We start from the raw sequence: 27,869 nt of genomic DNA, 5'->3' as shown, positions 1-27,869 counted from the left end.
CCATTGGTGTCCTGCATAGCCGACGGCGACTGGGAAGTAATTAGACATGACGTGCTCATCAGCCATGGCTGATCTGCACGCGGTTTCGTAGAGCATGACCCATAACTCAGGGTTCTCCTTGCCGTCGTACTTCTAGAGTTTTTCGAGCTTAAAGTTTTTTGGCCACACGACTTGGCAAAGGTGAGGAGTAAACTGCTTCAAACCCGGAGGGCCGTGGGTAGTATCATATTCCATACGGCGATAGCTTTCATGGGATGCACGATCGTTGGCTCTTTGGTTAATGCGATCGCGCAGATCGCGTTCTCTGAGGGAATGGCGAAGATTGTTATTGCCATCACGGCGATCCTAATTGCCACCCTGGTTGACCCCGTGACTGTGGTTATCATGGTGATTGTCGCAGTTGTCTCATCGATTATCGTCCTGGTTGTTGTGGCGGTTGTCGTCCTGGTAGTCGTGGCGGTTGTCGTCCCGACCACCATCATGACCACCATTTCTGCCTTGACGGTTGTCTGGTGGGTCGTTGTTGCACGAGCCACATTGGTTGGGTGGTTGTGGGCGACTTGAGTATTGGCGACTATGGCTTGATTCGACTGAGACAGACAGAGCTCGGGCTTGGTTTGCAATCTCTGTGGTCTAGGCTATAGCAGCCGCCAGGTAGGCTTGTACATCATCACGAATTGCCTAGATTTTCAGGGTATTGGGTAGTCGTTGCATTATCGCCATAGCAATAGCTACGTTGGCGCTTGGAGTCCTGAAGACCTGCTTTTCCCCTACCCTATCAAAGGCATTATTGAGATCGTGTGGCTGGAACCTTATGCGTCGTGCCTCCTCTTCTGCCTCGGCTTCAACTTGTCTACGATTAAACCGGTCAATATTGTGTGCTTCATGTGCTAGCCTTTCTTGTTCTGTTTTGCCAACTGCCAGTGGTTCGTTATTACTGACAACATTGATCAAGTCTCCTCACCTGGGTGGGAAGGATGGGAATCATGGGAACCCCAGGGAGTGGTCTAGGATATCCAGATCATATTCAACTTCTTCATTATCATGATGCTAAAGCTCAGTGTGGACGGAGCCATTAGATGCGATGCTAGACGGGGAGCTTGAGCCGCCCCCTTGAACTATGTGGACCGATCCTTCTTGATACTCCTCAATCCAAACCATGTTGATAAAGTTGCGTGGCTTTGGCCGAGGTTGATGTATAAAACATAGATTCGAGCAGCGTTGTATATTGTACGCGTAGTTGGAAGCAGTGTTTCGCAGGTCGTAGGGCTGAGCCTGGTAATTCTCCATCAAGGCTTCGCACTCAGAGAGCTGGAGACCCGTTGCGGGGGCTGGTCGGCGACAAACGGAGTGCCCTTCAGGAGTAGACGTGACCACGAGATCCATACCGAGTCGTGCAGGACGACTGGCTCGAGCTGGTCGGGTAGATCTATTGTGGGTAGTGGTTACCTGCTCGGTAGGTTGATTTTGAATTGAATCTACCAGAGCTAGGGTTTCAGCAAGCTTGGTGCCGACCTGATCGATGGAGTCGAGCAGGTTGGTGTTGTCGATCTACCTCCCTTTGTAGCGAGGAAGCGAACGATGGGTTGTCAGCGTGGCTGAAGACGATGCTGGTGTGGCCGGAGCCAGATCCAATGTGGTCGGAGCCGTAGCTGATGCTGGTGAAGCAGTGGTCGACGCAGATTGGATCTGCGCCTCCTCCGTGGTCATGGCGATGAAGTTGTCGGAGCCAGTGGTCCAGGTGATCTAGACGATGATGAACGTGAGGCCGTTTGGCATAGCCATGGAACCGGGGATGATGACCATCTTGTTCATCTAAGGAGCAGTACACACACCCCCTACCTGGCGTGCCACTATCGATGAAATATGGTCGGCAGTCTACCTAGGGGTATGCCCAAGATAGTAGATTATCGGTAGATAGGTGCGCAAGCTACGAATGAGATGGTGACGCAAGACAAACACGAGGTTTTATCCAGGTTCGGCCACTGTGAAGGTGTAATACCTACGTCCTGCGTCTGATTGTATTGCTGTATGTAAATGAGATGATTTTTGAGAGGGGTCCCCTGCCCGCCTTATATAGTCTAGGGGGCAGGGTTACAGATCTAGAAACTAATCCTAACCAGTTACAATTGCCATAGGTGGCCGGATAAGGATTCCTATTCTAATCGACCAGGATCTTGCTTGATCTCCAAGTCTGCCTTAATTCCTTGCGTGGGACTCCGAGCAGATCGTCTAGGCCGTGCGTCGTCTTCTAGTGGGCCGGACCCCCTAGTCCTGGCCGGCCCAAACCTAGCTGTAAGGGTATAGGGGTTAATACCCCCACACGGCCGGCCATGGCTAAGCCGCCGCGGCTGCACTGTTCCCCGCCGGCCTCCCTTTATCTCTCTTCCCCTCTCTAATCCAGGCCATCCCTTACTTGATCGACGGCCCCGAATGGCCGATACCCTTTCGCCCTGGCAGTTTTGCTTAAGAGACCCTGAGTTTTTCTAAGTCCTAACCCGTAGTCCAAAGCACGTTTCCAGAGTACGCTTTCTCGTTTTGAAAACGTAAAGCATACTGTTTTGGTCTAAAATACGTTTTTAGTATTTACAGAAATGCCATTAGATTTGTTTTGCTCATAAAAACTTCGTTTTAGCTCCGAATTGACCCGTTTAAATTGCGTTAGCTTCGTAATTTCATAATCTACATGTTAGTACCACTGTTAATCAAGTTTGCAGCTTTTAAATTTCATGGTTAGGTTTAATTAAATAAAGTGCTATAGGAAACCCCGTTTAATTCATAACTTTCACGTTTTAGCTTCGATTTTCGTGAACTTCGCGTTAACGTGATCGTAGCGAGACATAGATTCTTTTCATAAACATTTTATCTTGTTTTCTATACTACTATCGTACTGTTCTAACTATAGGATTGTTTGCTTTGCATGAATGCCTTTGGAATATTGTATGTTGCCGTGGTGGTCGCGTTCAGACGGTGAGGAAAACGTTGGAGACCCAGAGTTCTTCGATGACCAGAAGGATCAGCAGGAGTTTGCTAACTAAGGCAAGTATAGCATGGGCCTACCTTGATGTGCTATTCACTTTAATCATTTACTCATGTGCATGTGTCTAAATTTGATAACCTTAAGGATATCCTAGTTATTTGATGACATGTTCCCTTGACTCCTTTGGGTTAATTGCATTTGGGTAGATTGCTAGTGCTCTAACTGAACATGATCTATACATTGGTTAATGGTTCTATGGAACTAAAGGTAAAACATGCTTTATAACATCTGATCCATAGGGCGAAGGAGCAAAAGACTTTCGATCATGTTGCTCTCGGCCCTCCATAAGGACTTATCTATCGGCAAAAGCTGGGACTGATAGTGCAACCGTGAGAGTCATATGGCTCTGACTTTAGCTCAGTAATAGAACCTTTTCTAGCTTGTTAGAGGTTACCTTTATGGCGTAAAAGGGGCTTGCCACATTGGGTATAGGGCTGCCTCTGTTCCTATATGTATAGCCACGATGGATATGTGCCATAGGAAAGGGGGGTTCCTACATCTGCCTGCCGAGGAAACCTAGCGGCCCTAACTTGTTAGAGAAACCTATGAAATGGCTTCATAGTGTACCCTGCCCGCTCACCTTGGCAGTGACATGGGAGTAATTAACTCGGGCATATGGGAATCACGACTCGCGGTAAATGTGCACCACCTCTGCAGAGGGTTACAAACTGTTATAACAGCCGTGCTCACGGTCATGAGCGGCCCGAAAAACTCACAGAACAATTGGTTACTCATTGTGGTTAATTAATGATGGTATACGATGATAATATGATGCAAATGATTCTGACATCTGATTATGTGGGTATAAATGGGAGCTTAAGCATAACTTGATTAAACTTGATAATAAAATCTTGACTTACTAAAAGTGCTAACTGCAGTAAACTTGTGTCATCCTTTTTTAGCTTCATAACCCCATGTTATCTTGTTAAGTATGGGAAGTACTTACGCTTGTTTACTTTCTATTTTTGGATAAAAATCCCGGACGAGTAACAGATGACAACGGGTATGAGGAGTTTCTTGAGGATTATTAGGCTTGTGGTCAACCAGTTGACCTTCCCTGTGATGGAGTTCCATGAGAGAGTTTACATTTTATCTTCCGCTATGTTGTGTAAGACTATGTGATATTATTAACTGTGATGTAAGATACACCGTGATGATACTTTTTATAATTTGTCGACTTATGTGTATGACTGATCCCTGGGCACACATGAGCTTTATGCATCCAATTTTATCCTTAAAATTAGGTGTGACACAACCTTAACCCAGCGATGGTGTGGTACCGTGTACATGTCAAAATAATCCAAACAACGTCCTAGCCACAATTTTGGGTTCTCTCCATCAAATGGGGGGAAATTCATTTTGGGTATGTGTTCGTGAGCTCCCTCTCTAAACCCATTGCCCCCAGGAACCCTTTCCCCATGCCAAGGACGATGCGGACAGCCATCTCCCCCCACCCGATCCACTGGGCACACCGGCTATGAGCGCTGACCCAGAGTAAGAACGAAGTAGCTTGGGTTTGGGATCAGAATTGGAAGGAGTGAGCGTACCCTTTACCGGGGATTGAGTTGGATACTCGAATCCCTGGTGGCTTGATTCCTCACGGTGCCCTAATGGGCCGAATTTGGTCCAGCCGGTGGGAATCGTTGCCGCGGACACCTTTGGAGGCGACGACAGCACTCCGGTCGGCACGGCTGACGCAACATCGAGGACGGAGCGGCTCACGGACTTGCGCAACGCGGTCATCTCTTCCCGCAATGTCTCCACCTTCTCATCCGTCTTTCGAATCGCGCCCACCTCCGCACGCAACTCGTCCACCATCGCGTCCACCTTCGGACGCCAAGTGTCGAACGCTTGAGCGACATCCTCCAGGAAGGCGACGCGCTTGCCGACGGAGCTCTCCATCAAATCCATGCGGGCGTTGAGATTCGCCTGCACGGATCTGAGTTCGTCGAGGATGAGCTTGGTGTTGGAGTCCATATCGCCCAACTGCTTGCGGAACCGGGTGAAGTGGTCGTGGATGATCTCGTGGGGCTCCAGTGGAACACCGGCAATGATCTCTACGCTGGACAGCGAGCAGGCGATGAGATGGTGGTTTCGTGGCTCTGAATACCAATTTGTTACGATCTCAGATGAATCCTGGTATTTCGAGTGGTGTATTATAGAGTTTCAGGCGGAAGCAGGAACGGAGCAGAGGAAGGATAGCAGAGCACGGGGCCGAAAGTCAGAGGAAGTTTGCAGGAGGATGCAAGTGATTACAATTATCTTTCATAGCCCCTCTCGACTCACACCTATCCGTATATAAGACGCCGAAGTCACGCCTTGGCCCATTCACCGCCCGAGACACGCCGGTTAGGAATTCTGGGCCGACTAGACCTTCGTAGCTGCGGCCCATTCTCCCGCAGCGGCCTTTGTTCCTCTTCAGCTTCTGGTGCTAGATATACCACAGTAGAAGATGCAGGCGTAACATAATGATACTATAAGAATAAAAAATAAGCAAAAGTAAAGTCAATAGCACAAACCGAAACAAAATGGAAACAGCACAAAGAAAAAGATAAACGAAGAAAACAATAACTACAAAAAAGAGCAAGTTAAGGATCATTTCTTGCAATAGTGTAGCTATCCACTAGCTATTTTAAAACATTAGAAGGATACTCCACGCGTTGTTGCGGTGAACTTGGATGATTTGGAATAAAATTAGACTACTTATATTATTTACACAAAATATAAACTATATCAAAAATAAATATTAATGAATGGTGCGACGTACCGATATCGATAACAAAATGTATGTTAGTAGATGAGGTAGCTTGCTAATGTAGATAGAATCAACCGCACACCAACACATACACTCATGAGTACACCTAAACAGATAAGACTATTGCTGGAAACATTCATGTAAAAAGGATCTGAGGACGGCTGGGAAAGTCATAGACTCATAGTGTCGTACGTACCCCCTCCCAACACCACCGGTCAATCATGACATTGTTACTCAACCTCTTGATTTCTTCCTCAAAACATCTAAAAATTGCTCTCTAAAAAAAGGGTATCTTGGCTAGTCTAAAACTTGGCTGAAACTGGCTGAAAAACACTGTTCCTGCTGAATTGTTGTGAGAGGAAAATACTGTTCCGGCTAAAAAAAGAAGCCGAATAAGCCATTTTCAAGACAAGCGAACGGGACCTTGGTTTCTTAAAGGAGATGTGGGACCACACGAGTCTTTTAGCGTGTTTGGTCCAAGACGAGGTGAGACAAGATAGTTCCAACCCTTATTTTTAAGATGAGACCATCTCAACGAGTGTTTGATCGAATGAGATGAAACCATCCATATTTTCTCTGGTCGTCTCGTCGAGGTGATTGAGTAAAAATAGGATCAAGGATAATTTACCAACATTATCTAGAGTTGTATGGTCCCCAATTGTCACAAATGGGCTCCCACGGGCAGCCTCACATGCACCTCTCTTCTTCCCCTCTTTCCTCTCTTATACGCCGCCCACCTGTCTACTTTCCGTCCAGCAATGTCCGCTACTTTTACTGCTCATCGGAGCCCTCCCTCAAACCATGCCACTCGTAGGATTCTGGGCAAGGGTTCGGAATATTGGGTCCTACTAGTGACCTCCGATAAATGTGCATACTAGTAATTTTACTTCCCATTCAGATCTGATTTGTTCAGATTTCCAAATTTTAATAAAAAATCATATCATAAAGTTTCACAAACTCTGGCCATTTTAGTGTTTTTTTGTTGTTGCTATTTTCGCTCCTACTAGTCGCCTTTTGTATTTTGTTGTTACCGGTAGACCAAACCCTGCATGGGCCCGGCCATGAAATGGCGGGCCGACGTGGGATAAAGGACCTCTTTGGCCGGGCTCCGGCTTCCGCACCTGTCGGCCGCCCATGGTCCGATAGGTGCCAGGGGAGCCGGAGCCGCGGAGCCCGAAAAACGAGCTTCTCCGGCTCCGGCGGTGTCTGTGAGAGAGGAAATGAGGAGAGAGAAAAACGTCTCCAGTGAACAGTAGCCATCTGTCGGGGGCCGACAGGTGAACAGGGGCAGGAGCCGGAGCCCGTTGGAGCCCTGCCAAACAGGTCCGAAGTGGTGGCGGAGCACGAGAGGGGCACACGCGAGTAACCAATGACACCGTGCTCACCAGTTGCCACCATGCCTACGAGGCCAGGGTGGGTCACCATCACACGGGCATGCATGCATGCTTGATGCCTCCATGTGGCCTACAACATCATCTTCCTTGGAAATTTCAGAGTCCGCTGGACATGTTCCATGTGAGTCTATTTTTTTCTTAGACTTCCGTTGGCTGCGAGTTCTCATGTAGAGGCATTTAGAGGCGGGCATTGGTAAGACACCCGTCTCTTGAAAAAATAATTTCATGGGCAGTGGTGTCTTGTTGCCTATGGCAATAAATGGTATCAATTGAGATGTTACACTAGAAAGTCAGGTTGCACTACCACCTCTGTGTAAAACCCGTTATTCCGTTTTGCCGCCTCTGGAAAGCTTTGTTGTAGTACAGTGTATATGTATAGCAGTAATTGTACGCGCCATTCAAAGTTGAATCAATATAATAAGAACTCCGAACAACTGATCCTCCTTACATGCATGATCAGGCTTACTTTGGACATTGACAACAGTCAACAACGGACACACGACGAAAGCAATCAAACACAAACTAGCATCGACGCAGAGCCTCCCTGATCAATGACCACAACCACCTTGGTTCAACACACAACTGCCACAACATTAATACGTTATTCCACGCGTTCCAACAAGACCCAACATAAAAAATTTATCTCCTAAGCGACATTTTCAATACGCAACAAAACAGTGTGCACAACACTCACTGTGTAGCTCTGAATGGCCTATATATCCTTCTCGTGGTGCAAAGTTTGCGATAAATATTCCTGGCGAACATGTTTTCCCGGAATTATTCTGCCGATCAGCGTCTGAAGGATGTTGGACCTGTCAATTGATCGAACAGAACACATATACATAAACGCAAAGAAATTAGAGCGGCGATCAGTAATAATTGTGGGTACTGTATGTATTCTTACCCTTGATGGTTTCTGGCAACCGCGACGATCTGAGCCGGGGACGCGGCGTCGAGGATCTCGAGCACGCGCGCCATATGCTCGTCAGTCAAGTGCTGTACCAATGCCTCGACGAGCGCGTGGCCGTCGGCGTGGACCATGAGCCTGACGACATCGCCGGCGACCTCGCCAAGCACCTGTTTCGCCCTCGGCCACCATCCGGAACAGGAACCGGCATCCGGGGGTGTTCCTGGCGACGCTGCTCATGGCACCCCTCACGTCCTCCAGCCTTCTGCCCACGTACTGGTCGTCGGCGTTGTTCAAGAGGCGGCCACGGCCGAGGGAGGCCGCAGGATTATTCTGTCCGTCAGCGCCGACCACCAGATCTTGCGGTGGCTCTTGCAGGTTATTCACAAACTCACACAGCCGGCGGCCGCCGCGGTCGCGGATGCTGAGAGATCGTAGCGAGTTGCCGATGAAGCTGTCGATTTGCTCCATGGACCACGGGAGCGGCGAGCGTGGCCGAGGCCGCCCGCTGTTGGGCGCATGCGCATGATGGGGCGCGTAGTGCATGGCGCCATCACCTATGTGCGACGAGGGGAAGGTTGCGCCGCCGCCGCCGCGCCGCTGACGTTGGCGTTGCCACTATGATAGAGCTCATAGTGATGCTGGGTGCTGCTGCCGATGCCGGTGAACAGCTGGTTACCGGCGGTGCGTACATGTTGATGAGGGCCAGGGATACCGGCGGCGCCACTGAAAGGTAAAGGGACGAAGGATGCTGTACTAGCACCGCCGTGGCCGGTTATTGGCCCGTAGTAGGCCGCCGGATCTACGTACTGGTAAGTGGGCGCTACCGTCAAAGGCAAAGACAAGGATGATGCGCTGACGCCGTTATCGTCAAAGTTCGTCGTTGGTAAGTGGGCGCTGTAGCCACCTTCATGATCATGCCTATCAACGGCGGCGCGGCTACCGCCGTAGCTGCTGAAGTCTCCATGGCTTTGGCATCCCTTGTGCCCGCTGGTGCTGCCGATCTCGTAGTCGAAGACGACGGATTTCCCTTTGGCAGATCGATTTCCATCTGCCATGTTGGAGATAGACAGGGGGGAAGCCCGGCGCTTCTTCCATGCATATCGAGCGTATTTATGCCGTATCGGCGTGGTGGTAGTCGTAGAGTGCATGGACTTTGTTTAACAAAAGGAAATTCACCTTCATTTCATGCCTTGCTATTGGTCCGTCCGTCGTCATCTGCCCCTGCGATCCCCACGAGGCCACGAGCAGTTTTTTTTTCATGCGCTGGGCTCCAGGCCTCCCAGTGGATCCTCTAGGGCCTGTTTGAAAGCATGGACTAAACTGACTTGGACGTATAAGTAGAGCCCGGGTATTCTCAGTGAGGTTGGAATGGTGGAACTTCTTTTGTTTGGTGTACTTGTATCTGTTGGGTCTGGTTTTATAGAGATGTTGTTTGTTTGCCTGAAAATATCGTGTGGCCCACATCTCAGCCTCTCCCACCGGCCACCTACACCGCACTGTAGCAGCCTTAGAGACCGAGGCAGCTGTGGCCGCCAGAAACGACCCTTCCTTTCGTTTCTGTGTAGCCAGGCTCCAGGCCGCTTTAAAGTCAGTGCCATCCAGTCCCATAATGTGTCCAGGCTAACAAACACGCGCAGCTGTAGCATGCAAGCCTATCCGTGGCTGCCGTCCAGACAAACCTGCAAAGGGGCGGTACGCCAGCGATAGCGTGCCGCGCTCCTGCACCGCTCACCTGCAAAGCCCCCCGTACGGTATCGGCTGCACAGGAAACCGATAAACACGTGAGAGGCCACGATAAACACTGTACCACACTGTAGCTGAGAGAGAGAGAGTTGATGGGAGAGAGAAAGAGAGAAGGAGAGGAATAAAATATAGAATAGTGGGTATAGAGTATGGGATAGAGATAACACGGGTGTGGGAGAAATGGGTATAGAGTAGAGAATCTCGATGAGTAGGTTAGAATATTCCTTTTTAGAGATGAAAATATAGGTGGACGAGTGCGGATAGCCAGGCTGTCCGCACCGGGCAGCGCTAAAGCTACCGGTACGCTACCGGTAGCGTGCGCGTGGTGCGCACCGCGCGCCTGTAAACGGCCCAGGAGCGTACCGGCTGCACAACAGACTGCCACAGACCCCATGCGAGAGCAGCCCGCTAGAACACTGTAGCGCACTGTAGCAATGAGAGAGAGAGTTGTGGAGAGAGAGAAAGAGGGAGGGAGGGGAATAAAATATGGAGCAATTGGTATAGAGTATGGGATAGAGATAACACGGGTGCGGGAGAAATAAGTATAGAGTAGAGAATCTCGATGACTAAGATAGAATATTCCTTTTTAGAGATGAAAATAGATGTCGACGACTGCGGATAGCCTAACACGCCCCTCTCTAAGCCCACGCTCGCATTGTCCCTGATCCGAGATGTCAGGTCATCAGCATTCAGCAAAACGGCAATGTCGTCGCTTTAATTCAGTCTGTTCGTTGGTTGGTTTCAGCCAACCCAAATCAGCCAGCTAACAGTGTTTTTCTCTCACAACAAACCAGTATCAGCCAGCCCAAATTAATCCAGAAACCAACCAGCGAACAGGTCGATTGTAAAAACACACTGGATCTGCCTGTTTCTTTCGGTCAATCCTTTTCAATTGATCAACTTTCAATTGCTTGTGTACAATACACCTTGCTGTTTATTTCACGAAGCACCAAAAAAAGCACAGTGATTATTCTCGCACGCTGCAGACACCAAACTGCAGTCCACAGCTAATCAGCTTGTTCGTTTGGCTGTGGCTTGTCGTAAACGATCGTAAATTTTCAGTCGAAACAGTATTTTTCTCTCACACAAATCAGCCGGCAGTACTTCTTCACGAACCAGCAACGATACGAACCAGCCAACCGAACAGGCTGAATTACCGGGCACTGTCACTCTCCCTTTGCGTTATCATGTCTACTATAATGAACCAATCAAAATTATATTAGTAACATTAAAACCCATCCAATGGCCGATCTTTGGACCCCGTTCCGCTTACCTTATAATCCGTACTATTCAGTTTATTTTTTCAGCCGAAACAGTATTTTTCTCTCACAATAATTTAGCCAGAACAGTATTTTTTAGCTAATTCAGCCAAATTTCATAAGCCGAACGGGGCCTTGATGTTTGATGTCATGCTTCTCACCCCGTGCCGTCCATCCCACGCACGCTGCGATCCTGGAAAAAAAAGAATCCCACGGACAGACGTCCGCTCCCACCGCCGTGCAGGATCCCGCGAGGGACCTCCACGCCGGCGACGGACCTCCACGCCCTCCACGCCAGCGACTCTGCCACGGCTTCTTCGGATTCGCCTCGGACGCAGTGGCCTGACGGCGCCGAGCGCGTTGATGACGTTCACCTCGACGACGGCGTTGTTGACGGCACCAAGGATTTGAGCCTTCGACGTCCTACGCCGCGACGGCCCATTCCGCGCGACATCTCCCGCCCATCGCGCGCGCATCCTTCGCCTCCGCCGCCATGGATAAGCGCGCTGGACAAGATTCAGGCCGAGGCCATCCCTCACGCACTCGAAGGTACGTCGTACGTCCTAGACATCTCCCGCCCATGAGCCCATCACGCGAATCCTCCGCCTCCTCCGCGACACACAGGGGCGCTGGACCGGATTCAGGCCGAGGCCATCCGTCACGCACCCGTGTGCTGTTGCTTATTGTGCGCTTTTCTTTGATCGCGGATCAGTTTTCGGCCTTGCATGGGATCTGCTATCGCCTTGGTTTGCTCGGTGGTGAGTGATGTCAGTGCAACTGCAACCGTGCAAGTGAATATTTTATGATCCAATGTTGATCAGTGTTGCTGTTGCTCGGTGGTGAGTGATGACCCTGCACCAACGCCCTGGAGACGATCTGTAGACGCCTGGGGACGCCGTCATAGCTAGCACGCCTAAGAGTTCAAAGTTAAACTAAATCATGAAAATTTGTAGACCATTTTTTATGCAGTAGTTTAAGACTGAGCGAGTGATTGTGTCACGGTCTCTCGCTGTCATATTTTTTTTCTTCTCAAATACACAAAAGATTTACGTATCATTATAATTAAGGAAAATAGTTGAACCATACACACGACACACTTTTAAAGAGCGTCCTAGGAGGTCATACAGTTGTGACTGGACCTTCATAACAGACTGTTTTGAACTTCGATATTACATAAAAGGGAACAACCAAAATAAGAGCAGCGCAGTAACCTATGGAGCTGTGCGTCTCCCCTGCTGGTCGTGAGACCCTGCTTCGTCATCCGAGAAGAGTCTTCTACCAGTCCTAGCATTGGTCGCCGGGAACAGCTCGTCCAGAGCTTCCACTTCGTTCGACGTTAAGTTACCAGCGAATAAGTCGTCATATGCTCGCTTGGACACGGATGAAATTGGAGCTGCCGGTGGAGCAAAGCCCATCCTCTGCATGAGGAGCACCTCGCCCTGCTTGGAGGTCGGAATGTGCGCCAACGGCTGAGCGGCAATCCGTCTGCTCCTTTTTAGCAGGGGTTGCCTTGTGGTTGCTACCTTCTGCCTTGGTGGGCTGACGATTAATGGCGTCATTCGCTTGAGCTGCACCTCCTCAGTGAACCGTGCGAGACGCCGGACAGCTTCGCGTGACATGGACGTCGCTTCGCTGGGGTGGTGCAATCATTTGCGCCGCCGGGAGGTTCATCGAAGTTATCTTCTACATGGATCATACGTGATGGTTTAACCGGATAATCTAAATGGCATCATCGGTTCAACATTCCCTAGGACGTACGATCTGATACATGGCAATGGCATCTTCAGTTTATATCCAAAGAATGTCCTCTCTTCTTTCTCCTGTGTTGTAATGCAAAGCCAAATCGTATCTTCTGTTAATATGCGGTGGAAGTACAAGTTACTTTGGCCTCACTACTGGAGAGAACTACACTACTGGAGAGAACTACTTTGCCGAGTGTATTTTATATCGAAAGAATGTCCTCTCACTACTGGATTCAAGTTCTTTGGCCAAATTGCATTCGGCAAAGCCTTTTTCGAGTGCGGCACTCGACAAAGAACACACGGCAAAAAATTGATCGACAAAATCCTCTTTGCCGAGTGTCTTTTATCGGGCACTCGGCAAAGGCTTTGCCGAGAGCCCCGGGGGCACTCGGCAAAGAAAAGCGACCGTCACTGCGCCAGCCTGTTGACGGTCGCTTTGCCGAGTGCCAACCTTGCAGGCACTCGACAAAGATTTTTTTTTAAAAAAAATTCTTTGCCGAGTGCCCTCTATCTGACCCTTGGCAAAGATGTTTTATTTTTTTTCTAAAAATTCTTTGCCGAGTACCCCCTGGCCGACGCTCGGCAAAGTTTAAATTTTTTTTAAAAAAATTCTTTGCCGAGTGCCCTCTGGCCGGCACTCGGCAAAGTTTGAATTTTTTTTTTTAAAAAAAAATATTTGCCGAGTACTATGGTCATAGCACTCGGTAAAGCTGGAAAAATGGTTTTCTGAGCGCCCATTTTTTTCAACTTTGCCGAGTGCTGTGACCATGGCACTCGGCAACGGGGTCCTTTGCCGAGTGCAACACTCGGCAAAGTGACCCAAAACGTCAATTTTTAATTTTTTTTTTACATTCCATCATGACAAATAAATTCATACAAACATATATCACATATATATCTCATCCATCATATATATATCTCATTCATCACATATATATCCCATCCATCGCATATATATCTCATCCATCCACACATCCATCCACACATATCACATCCATCACAATATATATCACATATATAATAATAAGTGCTCAAATCCATCCAAATAAATCCACAAGTCCATCATAAGTCCATCAAAGTCCACAAGTGCATCACAAGTATATCACAAGTCCATCACCAAGTGAACAACAAATAAAAAAAATACAACATGCACTCATCTCGCCCACTGCGACTGTGGTGAAGGCCCTGCTCCATCATTCGGAGGTGCATGAGGTGGATTATTTGAACCACCGTCAGATAGAGACTGCACAAAGAAGAAAAGATTGCATGTGAGACAAGATTATTTGGATAGCTAATCTAGAAAGGTAGAGGCCATACAAGCAAAGCACAAGCGAAAGTAAACAACTTTCATACTCATAGGAGTAGCTGCAGCTGTAGGACGCGAAGGCGGAGGTGGAACCAATAGCCCAGCTGGCAGAGAGAAGCCCACACGTTGCCCAAGCCCATGTAGGAACTCCGTAATATCCGTCAGCCTCTGCGCCTGGGCCTGCCGCTCGGCCCGCTCGGCCTCCAGCTAGGCCGCCATCCTCTGCTGCCCAGCCTCCAGCTCCTGACGTTGCCTCATTTCTTGTTCCAACCGGACCTGCAATATTTCACTCCAATGTTTTAGTAATACAAAGCTAATTAAAGTGTGTAAAGATCAATGTATGACGAGTAAAATAGGAATAACCTCGAGTGCGTCGATCCGATGCTGTGCAGCGGTCGGCCGTGTGCGAATGGCCGGGCTCATCTGCTTTGTCACGATGTTTGTCATTAAAGAGGATCCAAGCTTCACCATCAGATGGATGTACCATCTTGTCAGGATTGTACCGTTTGCCATTTTTGTGTCATGTCATCTGTTTCGCGGATTCCTTGGTCATGTATAGCCGTTGGATCCTCGGTAGGAACAGAAGGTACCGTAGGATTTTCACGAGGATCGTAAGTTGCCTCTTCTGGCCATCATCAGAGTCTACCTCCAGGTACCTGGATGATTTACACTTTGGACGACTTTGCATGCTTGTGTTCTTTCCTAAATAGGACGCTCCCCTTCGGACAAGCATGTATCTGCTCATATGGCATCTTAAGTGCACGAAGGAGTTTCTATGACTCGTATATGCTCTTTGGCAGAATGTGGCCCTCCAGAAGTAGGGTGCCAATCACGGCCAACATCTTATCGAAGCCTTCTCGACTCAAGTTTAACTCGGACTTCAATCCCATTAAGTATCCAATGGCATCTAGTTGAGACACCGTTGACTAATCGTGAAGGGGTTTCTGTGCCGAGTCCATCATGTCGTAGAACGCCTGTGCGGCTGCCTCCATCTCCTCCTTCTCACGTCCCTCATCGAACTGTCCTTGGTGAAAGTCATCTAACGTGTCTGCTACCTCAGCATCAGCATCAAAAGCCTCCACCCGTGGTCTCATCACCTCCTCTCTCATACGATGGGCTTCACCTTGGTGGACCCATCGGTGTAGTCCGGCGTAAATCCATTCTTCACAAGATGTTTACCTATTTTCACCTTGTTTATCCTTCTTCTGTTTCCACATTTGCTGCTGGGACACAAAACTAGGCAATATCCTTTAGCAGCCTTGCCAAATGCACTGTTCAAGAAAGCATCAGTCTTGTTCATCCATTTCGTGGTGTAATCACTCTGACTTCTCCAGCTCGTGTACATCCACTGACGGTCATCCATCATCTAACATATGTATCATCGAGTAATGTAACCATTAATTGCATCTACATGGTGTTCTTACTGTCTAATAGGTGAGGATAGGTCCTAATCCCACCCGAGGATGCGTAGATGAGGTTAGTTTCCATGCTCTACTCCTATCCGAGATAGAATTTCGGCAGCACCTCCCCACTGTTCTCCAGATACACGTCCTGCCAAAGAAGAGTGCGTATCTGAAGAACAACATGGAGGTGATGTCGAAACTTTGTCTCGGATCGGAGCAGACCATGGAAACTAACCCATCTACGCATCCGCGGGCTGTCCAAAAAACGTGGACAATTCGAAATAGATACGGTCATAGATATGCAAAGATCTACATACCTCCAACCGTATATCTTTCGAACGGGAGACGCCTAACTGGGTTACATGATCTACGACCATGATACGGAAAGAGGGGTTATACCTAGGGTGGCTGTGGAGTTAGGCTAGCGGGGCCGTGGTGGGTCGATGCAGTGGCGAGGCGATGCGGTGCAGATAGACCGGCATGGCGACGGGAACTCCGACTCGGCTCCGATGGGCTCTTCTCTACAAAAATGGAACAAAATACTATCATTTAAAAAAAATCGGCAGAACCTCCCCTGCACGGTGAGGTTTCCAAAACCAACAAAAAAAACAACGGCACGATGGCCGACAAGCACATATGTCTCAAGAGAAACCATGTAGTTTGGATATCAATCCATGCAGAAGAATATTTCCAAGTAGTACCACTACTTCTACTACTACTTCCACTATTGCTACTACTACTACCACTAGTTCTACTACTACTACTACGACTATTGCTACTAGTTCTACTACTACTACCACTAGTTCTACTACTACTAACACTACTTCTAATACTACTACTACCACTAGCACTACTACTACAACTAATACTACTACAACTATCACTACCACGACAACAACAAGAGAGAGGGCATACCTGACGAGCGCCGGGGGTAGGGCTGGGCGCCGTTGGGGTCGGGGTCACCAGAGTCGGGAACGGGGTCGGGCATGGGCGGCGTCAGGGCGGTCGGTCCACGGGGCGCGGCCGGGGGCAGGGCCGGCTCCTACTCCTCCTCCTCCTCCTCCTCCCCTCCTCCAGCCACCGGCGTTGGCGGGCTGGCGTGGGCGAGCTGGCCACGCTTGGCCACACGCGGGCGTGGGGGCGGGGACTAGCGGGGGCGGGGGCAGGCGCCGGTGCGTGGCGCGGGGAAGGATGGCGGCGTGAGGCATCGGCGGTGGCCTGGTGGCTGGCGGGCACGGCGCACGGGGAGGGGAGGGTGGCGGCGTGGGGACGGCCGGGAGCGGCGCGCGCGGGAGCTGTCTGTCTGTGTGGCTTGGATTGCCTGGCCGAATTCGCCTAAGTGCCCTCACCCGCCCCTTTGCCGAGCGCTGCCGAGTGCCCCTGTGAAGACACTCGTCAAAGAGGAAATTTCTAAAAAAAATTCAAAAAACCTCTTCGCCGAGCGTCTTATTCTTTGACACATGTAGAGATGTCCTGGTTTGTAAGCATCGTACGTGACAACGTACACGAAATCTTCTAAAATTTTTATCATAGCCTCCACATACGATATCACAACATCTCAACAAGTTTCATGATTTTCGGACTTCGTTTGCTTTTTATAGAATTTAAAAACACTTCGCACGCAAGTTCGCGGTCATGTTTCGTGAACAAGATGTCCGAAATTTTGGGTCCGTTCCTGGATACGGCCTCACACTACAATAAGGTGCCAATAATAAGGTGCTCGACAAAGAGGATTTTTTAATTTTTTTTAGAAATTTCCTCTTTGGCGAATGCCTTCACAGGGGCACTCGGCAAAGGTATTTAAAAAAAATATAAATTTTTTAATTCCTCCCTTTGCCGAGTGCCGAAGCTGTTAGGCACTCGGCAAAGACATTTAAAAAAATATTAAATCTTTGCCGAGCGTTGTGTCAGGGGCACTCGGCAAAGTATTTTCCAAAAAAAAAAATCTTTGCCGAGTGTCTAACAGCAGGCACTCGGCAAAGAAGGACGTGGCCGAACACCGTTACATGAGGCAGCCTATGCTGAGTGCCGCGCTTTTGCCGAGAGCCTGGCACTCGACAAAGAAGTCCTTTGCCGAGTGCCCTTTTTTGCCGAGTACAATTCTTTGCCGAGTGCGACACTCGGCAAAGCAGTTTGCACTCGGCGAAGGCCCTGTGTCTCTTCTTTCTCCTGTGTTGTAATGCAAAGCCAAATCGTATCTTCTGATAATATGCAGTGGAAGTACAAGTTACTTTGGCCTGGCTTAATGCCCTGAGGTGCTGATGCACCTTGCCATCAGATTTCCCATGTATAAGAAATTGAAAGAACAGTACTTTAATTAATGAACTATGGTGTGTTTTGATGCTTAAGCTCTTTTCTGCTGGATTAATAACACATGCTTTAGCCAATGAGAACTGCGATAAGAATTTTTAAGTACAATGTTTGCTGTTTGTTTTGATATTAAGGGAGTGTTTGGTTCTTTAGTCGCTCCTAAAATTCATGTCACATCGAATGTTTATATACTAATAAGGAGCATTAAATATAGATTAATTATAAAACCAATTACATAGATGCAGGCTAATTTCCGAGATGATTTTTAAGCCTAATTAATCTGTCATTAGCACATGTTTACTGTAGCACCACGTTGTCAAATTATAGACTAATTAGGCTTAAAAGATTCGTCTTACAAATTAGTCACAAGTTGTGTAATTAGTTTCGTAATTAGACTATATTTAATACTCCATGTATGTGTCAAACATTCAATGTAACAAAAATTTTAGTAGATCCTGTAGGAACCGTCTAAGTGTTGTCCAGTTAGGCCTTCGTTTCCCACCAAGATGGTAGAAAATATTCCACGGTGTTGCATACTGGGAAACCAGATTTTGCGTGTTATATGTATGCAAAATTTGAGCTGTACCATGATGTGATAATAATACTACATGCTTTCAGCTGCCGCTGGTCGTCAGTAGCCATTATTTGTCAAAAAAAAGAGCAATGTGTGGGGGCAGCAGTCCATGGTTTTCGGATTATTATGCCTGGTTATACGTAAGTGTTTTCCGGATTATATACATGGCCATATACAATCACATAAGCCTTGTTTCCTAAAAAAATGCATGAAACTTGAACTATGAAAAAAATATTGTCATTTGGTTGTTTTATGTGTATCCCTGAAATGAAGCCGTGGTGTTAGCACAGGCACTATACTAGTTTTTTATGAGAGAGCTTCTCGATACATTGTGTATTATTGTAGATTTTTTCCGTTATAAAAAAACCTGCATATATTGCAATACAAATAGTTTGAAGTGGGTGAAGATGATATAATCGTCGCTTTCATATCCCTTAGTATGGTGTGTGAACTCTTTGAAGTGTAATTTATGCAAGTTTCGGACTTGATTTGCTTGTTGGTTTCAGCCAGGGCTTATCAGCCACGGTACAATATTTTTCTATTACAATGAATCAGCATTAGTCAGACTTATCAGCTTAGAAACCAACTAGCGAACGGGCAGATTACAGAATTTGATTGTGAAATTTTCTACATGGCATACTCATTAAAAAAATCATGTATCCGCTGCCGTGTGATTGCAACGTGCAATGTCATCCTCCTCGCTCAGGCAGGAGCATGCATAGTACACGTCACGTCGCTCATATCCTACTGCTCGGCTTCCACCGGTGATGGATTTAGGATAAAAATTTAAGAGAATTCTTTATTTGGCACCGAAACAAATCACTCTTTCGTATTTGGCATTGGAAATTTTGAATTTTCTTATCTAGCATCAACTTGAAAATTTCTTCGGTATATGGCACTTCAGTCCATTTGAGGCATCCCTCCGTTAGTTGACTAGGAAGACCATGTCAGCTTTTCATTAGAAGTACCAAAATGCCCATGTTTATTCGGTCTCGTGCATGCGTCCATCTCCCCCGAGTCTCTCCTTTCTCCCGTCGCTCCTCTGTTCTGAAAACCAGAGACACAAACCCTAGAGAGAATGGAGGCTGGAGGAGATGAGGATGGGGAAAAGGAGGCACCGGCCGCCGGTGCCCAGGAACTCACAGGGCGGGTCCCCAGCTCGAGGCGCCCCACAGTTAGCCAAGCTCGCCCCATGGTCGCAGATCGAGGAGCGGGTCCGGCGGGGAACGCGGTGGCGGGGCGGGCTCGCCGGCCGGCGCTGGCCCCATCTCGTGGCGCGTGGTGCGCGGGGGGGGGGGGGGGGCAGCCTCGCCCGGCGGCAGCTCGCGGCGTGGCGGGGCGGCCTCGCCAGACGGCGCGGGGTGCAGACCGTGGCGAGGCGAGCTCGCCCACCGGAGCACCGGCCAGACCGCGCGGCGAACTGGGCGTGGCGGCCTCCCCAAGCAGCAGTCCCAGTGGCGCAACGGCCGACTCGTCCAACGGCGCGGGAGGTGGCCGCTGTCACCACCACGCGGCTTTCGATGCCGGAGCCCGTCGTGGAGAAGGCTCCGCTGCCACCGAAGAGTGAGTACTGCTTGGTGAAGCTATGCAGCAATCGTATCACATTATTGCTAATTTGTTTCAGTGACCGCAACCACAAGTTAATTGAACAACTGTTGAATTGTCACAAAAAAATGAACCTTTTGCATTCTGTGGATTGAACATGGAGCTGGAAATATGTGTTCGATGCACACAGAGCGAATCCCAACTCTGATTGAGTTTAGGCACTGCATGTCAATGGTAGCTGATAAAATTGGGGGCACCATGTAGCTGTCTGGTTTACAGCTTGCTTGATTACATAGATGAATGAAAGTGGCTACTGTGGCTGCATATTCATGATTATTCTCTTAACAACAAAACTACTGTAATCTGCTTTTTTTGGCTATATTGAGTGAACACCAATTTTTTTCTTGGCTTTTGCTTAGATTGTCTGATGACATTATTCAGACTAAAATTTCAGCCTCTCTTGTATATAACCTGTTCTTTTAGTTTTGCACGACAATTTAACCTGACTCTAATTGCATGACAATTTAACCTTGTGATGTTTGTACAATACCTGCAAGTTGTTAAATATGAGTGTGAATTTGAAATTCACTGCTTCTACTTGTTTTTGTGTATAGCAGAAGCTATATGCAGGAGACTTTTGAGTTTTCCTGATCAGAATCAAATTTATAAATCCATTGTTATTCATTTCTGGAACATCAAAACTCAGTAGCTGAAATGAGCTTATGTAATTATGTTTGTGGTGTGGCTTCTGTTAAAATGAACTTATGTTTGTCGCGTGACTTCCATTAAAAGGCTGTTTTGTAAGTTCTGTGTTTTAGCTATCTGATCCTCCAGGTTATTACTCCTATTTATCAAGTCCTGTTTTGTTGTTTGGACACACAGAATGGATACAGATACAAGTTACTTGCTCAAAATTCACCTTCTTGGCAATCAAAGAAAAGTAGAAAGGATGTGAGATGTTTTTCCTTGAAGAAGGTTGTGGATGCTGATTTCATTAAAAGTTGCTGTGGCGGCAGAAAAAAGAAGGACAAGAGCTATATTGATTCCAAAAACCGTGATATGAAGAGAACAGAATCTTCGGCTCCCATCTTCAACATGGAAGATATAGAAGAGGGATTTGAAGGTCTGTTCATGCTGCTAGACATTTAATCTTGCTTATTAAATGCAAATCTAGTTCTGATACTGAAGTTATTGTCGTGCTAAAATATGTTAGCTTGTACTAATGTGAATTGTGAAATCCCACCAGGTTACGAGGATGAAAGGTTATGTCCCAGAAGAGCTTGGAGAAACGCTTTGGCCAGTCCCCAATTTTTATTGCATCCACCTTTATGACTCAAGGTGGCATACCCCCTTCAACAAACCCAGCTTCCCTGCTAAAGGAAGCTCTACATGTCATTAGTTGTGGATATGAGGACAAGACAGAATGGGGAAAAGAGGTCAGTGAGTAAAGCAGAGTTCCTTTACTGCCCTTCAAATAGTTCTTAGGTTTTTCCAGTTGATCTATTAACTAAAACACTAATGAGAATGGCTATACATTTGGCCCACACATCCGACCTATGTCCAACTGAGGAAGCTGTACAGGTCATTAGTTGCGGATATTGATTCATGTGAATGTGATTGATAGAATATAAAGAGTTGAACAACCATGTCATTTGCATAGCAGTGCTTACCAAATTTTTATGACCATGAATGATATTTTCCCTTTGATCTTGTATTCTTTCAGATCGGATGGATATATGGTTCTGTTACTGAAGATATTTTAACTGGTTTCAAGATGCATGCAAGAGGTTGGATATCCATCTACTGCATGCCACTTCGCCCTTGCTTCAAAGGTTCTGCTCCAATTAACCTTTCTGATCGTCTCAACCAAGTGCTACGCTGGGCTCTTGGTTCAGTTGAAATTTTACTTAGCAGACACTGTCCTATCTGGTATGGTTACGATGGAATGCTAAAGCTTCTGGAGAGACTGGCATACATCAACACCATTGTTTATCTAATTACATCTATGAACTGTAATGTGAACTTAGACCCCCTATATATGAATCTTCATGTGTTTATGTTTATGAACCTAGTAATGTATGCATATTTATGAACCTGGACATGTGAACTGCGACGGGTGCAGGAACCGAAGCGCCACCGCACGCAGGCGGCTCCCCACTTCCCCAGGCCAGACCTAAAGGAACCAGAACAATAGGTAAGGATAGACACCGACTGACAGGTAAGGAAGCGAAGGGGCGCCCCATGTAGCCCACATCGACTCTGTCGCGGACGACGAGCACAGGTCCTGGTCGGACATTTCCGACTGAAAGGTCGGACGTCTCCGACTGGAGCTCTCCGAACCCCGTCTCTTAGGTCACCAAGGTGAGCATGTGTTCATTAAAACAAAATTGTTCACACAAGGGCTAACCCACGATCGACAAGCACAGGTCCCGGTCGAACGTCTCCAACTAGAGCTCTCCGAACCTCGTCACTCCAGTCATCAAGGCCAGACCTGGAGAGATCCAACAGCAAGATCTCCACCAAGATAGATCAACCGGCCTCCTGAGTCGATCGATTCACTCAGGATAAGCACCGGGACACAGGTAGGAAGCGAAGAGACGCCCCATGTGGGCCACGCCGACTCCATCACGAATGACGAGCTCGGGTCCCGGTCGGACATTTCTGACTGAAGCTCTCCGAGCCCTGTCACTCAAAACTACCAAAGGTAAACACTGTAAAACCCACTCTATTTCTTTGTAATCATTTCATACATCCATACGCGCATTTCATACCATACGCCTGAACCCCCCGGACAGTTAGGGCATGAACCGCCCGGGGGCTCGGGAACTAAGCATCGCACGTGCAGCGAAATGCACCAGAACGCTCCATGTTGCGCCACGAAGCGGTGACTTGCCTCATTCGACATGAGCAACCAAACAGAGCCAGGGGAGAAAACCGTAGATGAGCACCGTGCGGCCTTCGCCCGGTCTGGCAAACCGGGTCATCTCAACCTTCTCGTTCGATCCTGAACCTCTCGCCAGACCCACAGAATCCCATCGAGGGGAGGCCGTCGGGCCACCCGGGTCGCTCTACGGAACGACCTAGGCATCTGTCGGGTTGCAGGTAAAGGAGTAGTGGAATGCCACAAGAGGGCTATGCCGACCCCGTCTCGAACGACGGATCCGGATTCCACTCGATCACACCCGTTAGCGAGCTCACCGAGCTAGTCTTTAAGCTCGAGCGATCGGGACAGGCAACGAAACTCAGCCCCTCCGGTTGTGAGGAACCGGATGGGGTAGCGCAAAACAACTCACAACCCCCACGAAGGCCCGACAAGGCTCGAGGGCTTAAATGCCATGGGACCACGACTCCGAACTCGCGTCGACGGAATAGGCGACGTCCGGCTACGGCTCTTGGGACCGCGAATCCTAAACTCGCGTCGACGGGATAGGCGACATCCGGCTACGACTCTTGGGACCGCGACTCCTAAACTCGCGTCGACAGGATCGGCGACATCCGGCTACGGCTCTTGGGACCGCGACTCCTAAACTCGCGTCGACAGGATCGGTGACATCCGGCTACGGCTCCTGGGACCGCGACTCCTAAACTCGCGTAACGGCTTCAGATGGCTTCACTAAACTAAAACTAACTCTCTCGATCCACGGCGAGCACCGACGCTTGGATCTACTTGCGACTCCACCTTACCCGATCCCACGGCGCGCACCGACGCCAAAGATCGAACTCTATTACATCCAAAACTAAACTTCCTCGCCCGATCCCCGACGCGCACCGACACCAAGATCAATAAGTTATGTCTCAATCCAATCCCCGCGCTTAAGAACACCTCGGCTGCACAATGATGCCATGGTTAAACAAAATCACGTCTTCAAACTCAAAAACACGCGCACCCACAGACACAACACAAGGAACCCCCCAGCCGGTTCCGCCTGAACCACCCGGGGGCTCGGGGGCTACACCCGCGGGTGTGCTCGTGCGCATCCGCCAGCAAGACAAAAAATCCCTCAGACGATTCGGCTCAAATCGCCCGGGGGCTCGGGGGTTCCTGTCGAGTTCATAAACCCGGGGTCCCTCGAGGACCGTCTTCCATGCCCGGTCTTGGCCCAGGAAAACAACATATATTTCATGGGCCGGCCCAAAAGACTAAAACACAGCGGGCCAGGAGGGAAGTCCGGTCGTCGATCGGAAGGTCTACCCTTATGAACAGGCGCCCGCTCGTCAACTTCTTCGGCCCATCTCTCCGACTGGAGCACTCGCTTCAAGCACCAACCATCTCCAAGCAGTCTCTCCAATCGGAAGGCTTGGCCCAAATGCTGCTTCCTGCTCCGACCCCGCGACCGAGGATCGTGGGAAGCCTGCTCACCGCTCTTCTCCGACTGACGCACTGAGAGCCGATTGGAGTCATCCGACCGGGGGCTTCCCGTTCGGAGGGAACTAGAAGACGTGCGGAGATAGGCAAGGCATGGCTCACAAGTCAAAACCACTGTACCAGGGACCATACCCTGCACGAAACAGTGCTCTGCAGCCACCCTGACACAAAGTATTGTAGGGGCCGCTAGAAACTCCCATATGGTAAGCCCCACCGCGTGTCTCTGGACATCGATCGCGGTATGGGCTCCAGGATTTGCCATACCAGGTGAACATAGTGCGGCTCCTCACATGCCACTAGGCATCCAGAAGTATTTGCAGGTACCAGCGTCCATCCTTCCTGAAGAAGATAGCTCGACTCCCGTGCACATCTGACATCCTACAGCGACATCGACAGTATTGGGGGGCTTCAACCATTATCCAGTTTTCATCACCGTAGGCAGCAAGGCTTAGAAATATCTGTACTCTCTCCCTCTCACCTGTAAAAAGCCATCCCCTTCATCTATAAAAGGGGGTGCGCTCCCTCCAATGAGGGGAGATCCACTTCAGGAAGCTCAGACTCACTAGATCGACATCAACACCTTACAACCACAGGACCACCAAGTTTCGACCGCAACCCTTTTGGTCGGAGCCAACCGAACCTATGTATACCCCCTTCTTTCTCCTTATCGTTTGTAACCCCACTACAGACTTCGAGCACCTGGGCTCAGGAATAAAGTCACCGACCGACCCCGACTGGACGTAGGGCACGTTGCCTGAACCAGTATAAATCCAGTGTCATTGAGTGCTAGGTCACCTCCGATCACAACGTACAGCAAAACTATAAATATTTATTAGTTGGTCACTTTCTGCACCGACACAATGAATCATAGATAGCATACACGAACGAAGTGGTCAATATCATGTTAGACATGCAAATATTGCTCAAGCTATAGTGTGTAAGTTAAATAAACGAGAAAAAGGTTTCTTTGCCAATTCATGTAAATCTTTATTTTATTCTATTCTAATCCAATTAATCCAACCAGACCAAACAACAAGTTTCAAGTTCATTGGCTGCTGTCTCCTCTCATTCTCTGTGGCCAACCACACAAATCACTTGACAATTTGAGCAGTCTAGAAGTCTGACATAACTAAATTCAAGAGATGTCTACGTAACTAAATATCACCCATACGACCACAATCTGTATAAAAGTGAATGTAGTCACAACATAAAAAGTCATATCTGACTGAGGAAAAACAAAGGCAAGCATAACAGAATCCTCGTCAATATGATTTTTTTTACTACTGACCAAACAAGTTACCATACATTAGTAGCAACAAAGTTACTGTAAGCTATCATTTAACAAATCAATAGCAGTGAAATATACTATATCCTTGTGTCCATGGTTAATTGTTAATAACCAGCGAAGCCATGCTACCATCAGTTCTACTGCTCACCTCAAACTAACGAGGTCCTGCGACTGAATTTTTTGTTGCTATATGCCTTAACGAGTTAGTTGTAATAGTTCCAGTTAAAGTTGTTGTTGCCTACAGATAGACGTGACAAAGAGTTGGTTTCCTGCTCCTGAAAAATAAATAAAAAAACTGAGCTAGCAGAGTAACAGGTTTTGTCTAGCACAGAAAGTAAGGCTTTGTTTAGATTGCTTCAAAGTTACAAGTTTTTTCACTCTTTTTCCATCACATTAAATTTATGGACACATGCATGCAGTAGTAAATGTAGATAAAAAAATAACTAATTACACAGTTTGATTGTAAATTACGAGACGAATCTTTTGAGCCTAGTTAGTCCATGATTGGACAATAATTGTCAAATACAAATGAAAGTGCTACGGTGCCTCAAATATAAACGAAAGTGTTACGATGCCAAATTTTTCCAACTCTCACAGTCTAAACAAGGCCTAAAGCTAATCGCAGAGATGGGGAAGGTCTGGTACAAGAAAGTCCAATCGCCAATGCTTCAGCTATGTGTGGCACCTACTCCGGTTCCCAGGGCATGGCTACGGAGGCATTCAAGTCACACCAACGACCTCCGTGGAACTCCGTCCTCCGCATCTCCTTGATGTTCCCCAAAATCAAGCAGCCAATAAAAGAGGAAAAAATCCAGATCAGACCTCCGCGTCTCCTTCATGCTCCCCAAAATCAAGCAGCCTTGAACTGGCGAAAATCCAGATAAGAACTCAGATCTGAGGCAGGAAAGAAACACGAGATGCACCTTGTCACGGTAATGGGTGAAATCATTACCTGCTTGAAGGCCGGGGAGGGATGTGGAATCGGCGGGCGGGCGAGGAGACGGCGGAGCGGAAGGGAATCCCGTCGTGGCACACGGATGGAGACTTGACGGGTTGAGATCGAGAGGAGGCTCTCCGGTACGGCGATTGCACCGGCGCTGAGCAGAAGGCGGCGGTGCTGGAGGCGCTGACGGTGGCGATGGCTGGCCAGGGCATCGCGAGGGCGGGGGCACTGGGCGGCGGACGAATCGCGGGGGAACGAGGTGAATCGCGAGGACTCAGGGTGAGAGGGATTGATCTTTCCTGCCGCGACGACGAAAGCGGAGATTACATTTCATTTTTACCGATGCCGGGCATTAGGATATCGTGACCGCAGGAGGCGGGATCGCACGTGGCGGAGAGACAAACCCAAAACAAAATATCTTACCAAAAATATTTTTTCAGAAATGCTATACAACACAAATATGTTTTAGTATAAAAAAACACATGGATTTTTTTTAAGCATGCAGGCGAGTGGTACGTACAAGGCAGGTACGACAAACATCCTGGCTTCCATGCGAGTGCGACGTGCGAGTGGCATGCAATGCGTGCGGGCTGATGGCTGGCCGTAAGCAAGATTCGGTCCGGCTCCGTCGCCCGTCGCGGTCGCCGCCGTCGTGTAGGAGCCTCACCACGCTACGTGTCCTTGATACGCGTGCGGCCGGACCCGATTTGTTCTTTTGTTCTTATATAGAAAAAAATTATTTCTTATGATCTATGGATCTGTGATCTTGTGATTTGTAATTGTCTGGAGGATGGAGGCTGTTGGATCTTAATTCTATGGTGTAAAAAATTTATGTGTTGAAAATGCATAAAACACATGGTTGTTGAGTAGACAAACTCTTTTTGTTTTCTTGGCGGCAAGTCCTGCAGTAACCCGGAAGTCCGACAGGAACCTTGGGCGCACATTTGCGAGCCAACCCGGCCATGTGCTGCCGCCATCTACTCCCTCCGTCACCAAAAGAAGGATGTTATGGGATACGTGCAAGTCGAACTTTCTCAACTTTGATTAGATTTATAGAAAATACGTGCAATATTTTTATCTCTAAATAAATTTATTACGAAAGCACATTGATATTAATTATGTATTATAAATATTAATATTATTTTATATATAATTAGTCCAAGTAGTACTACAAAATGGAGGCTATGGCTTCCATGCGCGCGCTCCATTTCCGAGACGACGGCCACATCCTTTGCCCGCCGTCACGGGGTCGTTGCGGCGGAGCCACGTCACGAGTCACGACATCAACCCC

General features: G+C 48.2%; 1 long non-coding RNA gene across 1 annotated transcript; it reads left to right on the top strand.

Annotated features, from left to right (window-relative positions):
* Positions 1 to 19,866: 19,866 nt before the first annotated feature.
* Positions 19,867 to 21,966, top strand: LOC136462369 (uncharacterized). The gene is made up of 4 exons (XR_010760703.1): positions 19,867 to 19,999; positions 20,864 to 21,104; positions 21,228 to 21,417; positions 21,705 to 21,966. It is a non-coding gene; the product is annotated as an uncharacterized lncRNA (long non-coding RNA).
* The last annotated feature ends 5,903 nt before the right edge of the window (positions 21,967 to 27,869 follow it).

The sequence above is a fragment of the Miscanthus floridulus genome, chromosome 7, assembly GCF_019320115.1.
Source record: "Miscanthus floridulus cultivar M001 chromosome 7, ASM1932011v1, whole genome shotgun sequence".
Taxonomy (NCBI): domain Eukaryota; kingdom Viridiplantae; phylum Streptophyta; class Magnoliopsida; order Poales; family Poaceae; genus Miscanthus; species Miscanthus floridulus.
Note: the sequence above shows the minus strand (reverse complement) of the source record. Positions and strands in the feature narration are given on the sequence as shown.